Here is a 7,973-nt window from a genome sequence, read left to right as displayed (position 1 = left end):
AGCACAGACAGCAAAATGAGAGCAGCCCTCACAGTTGAGAAGTGCGTGGCCATAGCACTGTGGAAGCTTGCAATGCCCAACAGCTACCAGTCAGTCAGGAATCAGTTTGGAGTGGGCAAATCTACCATAGGGGCTGCTGTGCTGCAAGTAGCCAATGCAATCATTGACCAGTTGCTATCAAGGGTAGTGACTTTGGAAAATGTGCAGACCATTGTGGATGGCTTTAATGCGCTGGGGTTCCCTAACTGCAGTGGGGCGATAGACAGAACGCATATCCCTATCTTGGCCCGGCACACGGGCGGCCAATATGTAAACTGTAAGGGTACGTTTCCATGGTGCTGCAAGCACTGGTGGATCACAAAGGACATTTCACTGACATCAAGGTGGGATGGCCGGGAAAGTGCATGACACTCGCAACTTCAGGAACTCTGGTCTGTTGGAACAGCTGCAGGAAGGGACTTACTTCCCAGACAAGAAAATTACTGTTGGGGATGTGGAAATGCCTATAGTTATCCTGGGGGACCCAGCCTACCCCTTAATGCCATGGCTCATGAAGTCGTACACAGGCACCCTGGACAGTAGTAAGGAGCAGTTCAACTATAGGCTAAGCAAATGCAGGATGGTGGTCGAATGTGCTTTTGGTCGTTTGAAAGAGCGCTGGCGCAGTTTACTGACTTGGTTAGATCTCAGCACAACCAATACTCCAATTGTAATTGCTGCTTGTTGTGTGCTCCACAATATCTGTGAGAGTAAGGGGGAGACGTTTATGGCGGAATGGGAGGTTGAGGCAACTTGCCTGGTGGCCAATTTCGCACAGCCAGAGAACAAGGCGATTAGAAGAGTGCAGCAGGGTGTGCTGTGCATCAGAGAAGCTTTGAAAGACAGTTTCATGATTGGCCAGGGTACAGTGTGACACTTGTGTTTGTTTATCTTGAAGTTACCCGCCCCCTATATATATGAAAGGAAATAAAGTCACAATTGTTTAAAAACCATTCTTTAGTATTCATTGCACAACACATGGAGAGAAATCAGAAGGTAAATGGGGGGAGGAGGGGTTGGGTTATGGGGGTGGAGAAGAAGGGAAGGAGAAGTCCAGAAACCAAATCAAAAGTTCACATATGCCAACTTTCTGCTGCTTGGGTGAGCCTCTGGGGTTGAGTGTGTGAGTCCCCTTAGACCTCCCCCGTCGTGTTCTTGGGCGTCTGGGTGAGGAGGCTATGGAACTTGGGGAGGAGGGAGGGCAGTTATACAGGGGCAGCAGCGGCAATCTGTGATCTTTCTGCCTTTCCTGCATTAGATCCACCATACAGGGCAGCATGTCAGTTTGCTCCCCCATGAGCTCGACCATAGTGTCCTGCCTGCTCTCATCGCGCGTGTCCCTCCTCTCTTCATGTTCCTGTAATGCATTACGTGACTGCGCAATTGTTTACCACCACGCATTCAGCGGGGCCCTATCAGCGCTGGAGGACTGCATGAGCTCGGCGAATATGTCGTCCCGAGTTCCTTTTTTCTGCCTTCTAATCTGGACCAGCCTCTTGGATGGAGTAGATTGGGGCTGCGTTGAAACATTTGCACCTGCAGGAGGAGAAAAAGGAAGAGTAGTATTTTAAAAGATACATTTCAGAGAACAAAGGACACACTGTTTCTCAGTGAAACAGGCAATTCATAGTACACAGCACATCACACACAGCCGGGCAACAGAATTCAGCTTGCAGCCAGCCATGGTAAGCCCTAGGGGCACACGGGGTTCTGTTTCTTCCGCATTCATTTCAATACTTTCAAACTGCTGGGCCCCCTTTCTCATAGCAAGCAATGCCTGGTAGGTTTGCAGTATAAAAGGAGGTCCTGCAGGCTCTCTGGGATGATTGCTTCACACAACACACACAGACTCGCACCCACTGCGTGGCTCCGATGAGGCTCTGAGCAGGGATGAGCCCTTTAAACTAAACGCAAACAGCCCAACGTGGCTGTGTTTTACCCACCCCCCACCCCGCCACCGCATGGCTCCGATCAGGCTCACTCGCCAGAAGTACCTTCTCCAGGATCATGGAAGTGGGGGTGGGGGCTATTGGCTCCTGCATTAAGAATAGTTCCTGGCTAGGGATGAAAATGGATTCCCCACTTACCGCCTGTGCACTGTCCTCCTCCTCCTCCTCTTCGTCCTCCAATAACTCATCCTCCTCGCTCCGTTCAACTTCCTCCTTGGAGATATCCACGGACAGTGGTGGGGTAGTGGTGTCGTCACCCCCATAACTGCATGCAGCTCACGGTAGAAGCGGCATGTATGCGGCTGTGACCCACAGCGCCCATTTGCCTCCCTGGCATTTTGGTACGCTTGCCTGAGCTCCCTGATTTTTGTACAACACTGCTCTGTGTCCCTGGAGTAGCCTCTTTCCGTCATGGCCCTGGAGACTTTAGCGTACGTATTTGCGTTCTTTTCTTTTTAACGTAGTTCTGCCATAACAGATTTTTCTCCCCAACATTCGATGAAATCCAGTACCTCCCATTCGGACCATTCTGGAGCTCATCTGCGAATCCGGGACTGCGTGGTCTCTTGTGATGGTGCTCTCTGCATGATTGCCTATGATAGTGGACTGTGCTGCTGGTCACCTGTGCTGCTGGTGACCAAACAGGAAATGAAATTCAAAAGTTCCTGGGGCTTTTCCTGCCCACCTGGCTAGTGCATCAGAGTTGAGAGTGTTGTCCACAGCAGTCACAAGGAAACATTCTGGGATACTTCCCGGAAGCCAATAACCGGTGCATCCACACTACTTTTAATCCGGGATTGCGATCTCGATTTAAGCGCTACTCTACTTGCCGAGGTGGAGTACAGAAATTGGATTAAAGAGCCCTTTAAATCGAAGAAACCAGTTTGGTCATGTGGAAGGAATGATTTTTTTTTCTCCAAATTAACTCGGCTAATTCCGAAATAAATGAGTAGTGTAGACCAGGCTTGAGAGAGGGAGAGTATAGAAAACAGCAAGAGATCGTTTTTGGTTAGTGAGAGAAGGACAGTATAGAAAGCTGCAGGGAGGGGACACGGGGGAAGAGAGAACTTACCCTTGTGGCTGCCTCTGGGAAAAGAGGCTCACAGCCGCCAGCATGGTTATCTCCGCCTCTCGGGCGGACCAATCAGAAACTGTTCTACAGCTGCGTCATAGAATTAATTTCTCTGAACCAAACCTATCAATCCAAGATTTTTAAACAATAGCCCTCTCCCTCCCCTCCCCTCACTACCCACCCCCTTTAACTGCCTTATTCTTATCTAAAAAAACAGGCCCAAAGCATCTTTCCTGAGATGAGAGAGAGAGATGTGGTGTATGGAGATAGATAGATAGATAGATAGATAGATAGATAGATAGATAGATAGATAGATAGATAGATAGATAGCCCTATTGGCTTTACGCCCTTTTACATTTTATGTGATTTTTCTCTAATCTCAGCTCCTTGAACTTTTTCATGGTCCAAAGCGAACAACAACCCTGGAACCCATGCACACATGGAATTGGCGTGTAGGAAGGAGCCCAGGGAAGCTGAACTGGGTTCAGATGTGTTATTGACTACAAGCCAGCCAGCGTGTTATGGTTGGACTTTCCCTGCTGACCCAGTGGCGGACCACTCCACCGCTGTTAGGGCCCTGAGCTGGGACGCAGTGGAACGAGAGGGCCTGGGTTCCTCTAACCCTACCACCCCAACGTCAGGAGCGGCAGCCTCCCCACCTGGTTGTCAGGAGGCCTGAATTGGTCTGGCACCCGCCTGAATCCGGATGCCAGACGGTTGTGCTGACTCTCCCACCAGAGAGCTAACCTCTCCTGGACTGTGACAGCTCTGCTGGACTGTAGGCCAGAGCCCCCCTACTTGACTGCTGCCCTACCTGATCAAGGGCCAGGCAAATGGACCTCCTGCTGCTCTGCCTGCCTGACTGTAGGCCAGAGCCCTTTCTTGATTGACGCCCTGCCCTGATTGAGGCCCGGGCAAACAGACTCTCTACCGTTACTTGGTCTGACTGCAGGCTAGAGCCATTAACACTGAGCTAATTGTCCCTGAACCAAGGTACCCCGGAGTATCGTAGCGAGGGCATGGTCAAAGGGCTGACGGCGCCAGAAATGGGGATGGGGTGTGGAAACCTGCCAAAAACTGTATGGTGATGAAAGCTATCAAATGGTTAACTACTCTGTAACGGGCGGTGTGGCTCCCCTCCTCCTGGGAGGTTGAGCCCCGGACACCGGAAGGGGCGGGGCTACAGAACAGTGAGCCCGCCCCTCCGAGGGTCAGGCGGCGACCCAGAAGTATAAAGCCGGCCATCCGAGCTCAGTCAGAGCCCAGGCACCGCTGGGAGCAGACCTGCCCGAGGAGCTCGTGACTGGGAAGCCACTGGGGCCCAGAGCAGTTGCCCGGACTGGCGGAGCTTCCCCTCACTCGCTACGGGAGGACCCGCCAGAGCTTCCCGTGCCACCTCGACGAGGAGCCACCGGAGACTTCCCTCTCCACTGTTGTTACCCCGAGGAACCCCCGGAGCAGCACTGGCTGGACTTCCCCGAGGAACTGCTGGATCTACCCCCCACCCGGGCTGCGAGGAGCCCATGCTGTGGGACTTCCCAGGAGTGGACGCCGCGGACCAGGTAGGCCCAGAGGGGGAAATTGGAAGTGGCCCGGGGGCAGCCGACCCTAGTCAGGCTGCAGATCAACCCATACCCATGTCAGTGTGTTGCGGTCAGGATCCCCACTGACCGTCAGCCGTGGTAGCCGCTGCCTAGGACCCCGGGCCGGGACGCAGTGGAGTGAATGGGCCTGCGTCCCCACTGCCACCCCACTGATGGGTGGCAGTTTTCCCCCTCACCTAAAGTGACCATACGTACTGGTTTTACCAGTACAGTACTGGTTTTTTGGACATTGGTCTGGTTAGTCGTGAGATGTAACCAGTACAGTTTGGGACGACAAAATCAAAAAATATTAATTTATCAAAAGATTGAGTACATCAAATCAATCCTTGATAAACCAGCCTAAATCAATTTTATTAATTTATTCTAGCTTTAGTTTTATTTTACACGACGGTTCTTGTCGTCGGATCTCGGCAATACTCAGCATTCAGCACACGCACTCTCACTATATTGTGGCGCGCGACTCTTCGATAATACTCCCGCATTACATACAGCCCAACCGTGGGAACTCGATGATGATGTCATCACACAGAGCCCGCCAAAATCGACCAATTCGGTGTTAGCTTCGGACTATAAAAGGCCCTCTGCAGCACAAGACAGGCACCAGTGATCTGGCATCTTCGGACCGTGACACTGGCCCTCAGAGCTCCGCGCTCTCGGTTACTCGAGCTTTTCACTCCGCCCGTTTTCACGGCGCACCTCGCTTCGCCAGGACCCGATGACCGCCCCTTTGGACCAGGACGGCGTCTTCGCCTCGATCCTGGACGGTGACTTCACCTCGGACCAAGACCGACATCCGACGAAGTTTGTAATAATTGTTTATTTTGGACACCCATGGCGCCAAAGCAGCGAAGTGCGTCTTCAATGACAAGTTAAAATCAAAATATACATTCATCAAAGCAAGTACTAATAATGACAATAGTGAGGTGGAATGTGTAAAATGCAGAAGTATATTTTCTATTGCAAACAGTGGAAAAACCGACATTGAAAACCACATACAAACAGTCAAACATAAACGGGCGTGTCTGCAGCAATTGCAAGTACGAGTGTGACATCATATTTTAAGAAAAAACAATTTGAAGATGCTGAAAGAAAACTAGCTGCAGCTGAAGGTTTATGGGCGTACCACACAGTAATGCATAATCACTCATTCCGATCAATGGATTGTACCTGCAAACTGATTAAAACATGTTTTGATGCCAGGTTTACATGTTCTAGAACAAAATGCGAGGCAATAGTTACCGATGTGCTGGTGCCTTATGCGAAACAGTTATTGGAAGAGGATTTAGATGCTGCAAATTTTATTTCTATTTATTCGGATGCATCAAACCACAAGGAAGTAAAGTTGATTCCCATAATAAGAAGATATTTTTCATACCAGTCTGGAATACACGTCAAAATTTTGGAAGTAAGAGATTTGCCAGGCGAAACATCTGACATAGTTACTGATTATATTTTGGAAGTGTTAAAAAAGTATCGTTTAGATACCAAGGTACTTGGATTTTGTGCTGACAACACCAATACTAACTTTGAAGGAATGCGAAGAAGTGGGAAAAATAACATTTTTACCAAGCTGAAATCAAATTTGGGTGGAAGAGAGCTTGTGGGAATTGGTTGTGCCGCTCATATTTTGAACAATGCTATACAAACTACAGGTGACTGTGTACCAATTGATGTGCAAACTTTCATCACCAAGTTTTATTCATACTTTTATATATATACAGTGCGCGATAATGAATTGAAAGAATTTTGTGAATTCGTGGACATCGAATATAAGAAAGTCTTGGGATACAGTGTCACATGATGGTTGGCGTTACGACCCGCGATTGAGCGCGTCCTACAAATATATCCTGCCCATAAATCATATTTTGCCTCAAACGAGAAGAGCCCCACAATTATCACAAATTATTTTGATAATTCAGAGACAGAGTCTTGGCTTTACTTTTTGCATAACGTGTCATCAATGTTCCACAATGCTATTTTGAAAATAGAAGGACAGGAGATTTCTATTATAGAAACTAGCAATATTTACAGTGACTTAAAAACAAAATTAGCTGACAGAAAAGCCAACATTTTCTTGCTGTTACAGGTGCGGCAAAATTTGAAGCAGCTTGAGGAAGAAGGCATATTAAAACCTGCTATTTTCAAAGAAAAAGTGGTAGAATTTTATGACACATGTATTCAATATCTAGAGGAATGGGAAGGACCTATTAAGCATACCGAAAAATTCAATTGGGTTTTGTTAAACACTAAACTCACCCATGACAACATTCAAGTTTGCAGTGATTACATTCTTCAGTATTTTTCTGAAATCAATTTAGTAGAAGATGAACTGTTTGATGAAACCTGCTTTGTCCTGCGCTACATTACAGATGAAAAAATTACTCACTGGAGACAAAATTCTGTACCACTATCGAACAGATGGATTGAAATATTCAAAGCCTTCAGTGAAAATGATGTTTCCTACAAAAATATTGGCAAATTGGTAGAATATTGTCTCTGTTTACCAGGAACCAATGCACCTGCCGAACGTCTTTTTTCTTAGATGAACAATATCTGGTCCAGTGATAACACTCAAGTACATGTTGAAACTTTGAAATGTTTGCTAATTACTAAATATAATTTTAACCAAACTTGCATGGAATTTTATAAAAACATCCAGGAAAACAAATTATTATTAAAATCAATCCACTCTTCACAAAAATATAAGAAGCAAAATTAGGAATGTAGATTAAGTACTTTTGTACCATTTTTTATTAAAACCATTTTGTTTTACTGCTACACTTGTTTCTTTATTACTTGGATCCCAAAATCCTAAGTATACAATTATGTACTAATCTACCCATATCAAATATTTTTTTCGCAAAATTACTTTCATAATATATAATATAAATAAAAGAAGTACATTTTATTGTATTCTTTCACTTAAAGAAAAAAAAAGATAAGCATACTCCGCAATATTTTTTCAATTTATATTCTACGACAGCAACTATTACTCATGCTGGCTGAGCTATTTTAAATGTCCTGGTTTTAAATTTGAAAAAAATGGTCACCTTAGCCCACAGGCACTGGAAGTCTCCTGCAGCTAGGGTGACCAAGCGACAGAGGGAAGGGGGATGGAGTGAGCGGGTGCAGGGCTTCAGGAAGGGGTGTGGCAGTGGGCGAGGCAAGATTGTTCAGTTTTCTGAATTAGAAAGTTGGCAACCCTACTTTCCTTCCCCGGATCCTACCTTCCTGTTCCATAAACCCCCTGCCCCTCCTTTGTTATGCTGTTATTCTGGGTATGTCAGTCCTTTACTGAGCTTTGTTTTA

Source organism: Mauremys reevesii, linkage group 4, assembly GCF_016161935.1.
Source record: "Mauremys reevesii isolate NIE-2019 linkage group 4, ASM1616193v1, whole genome shotgun sequence".
Taxonomy (NCBI): Eukaryota; Metazoa; Chordata; order Testudines; family Geoemydidae; genus Mauremys; species Mauremys reevesii.
This window is presented reverse-complemented; position numbering follows the sequence as displayed.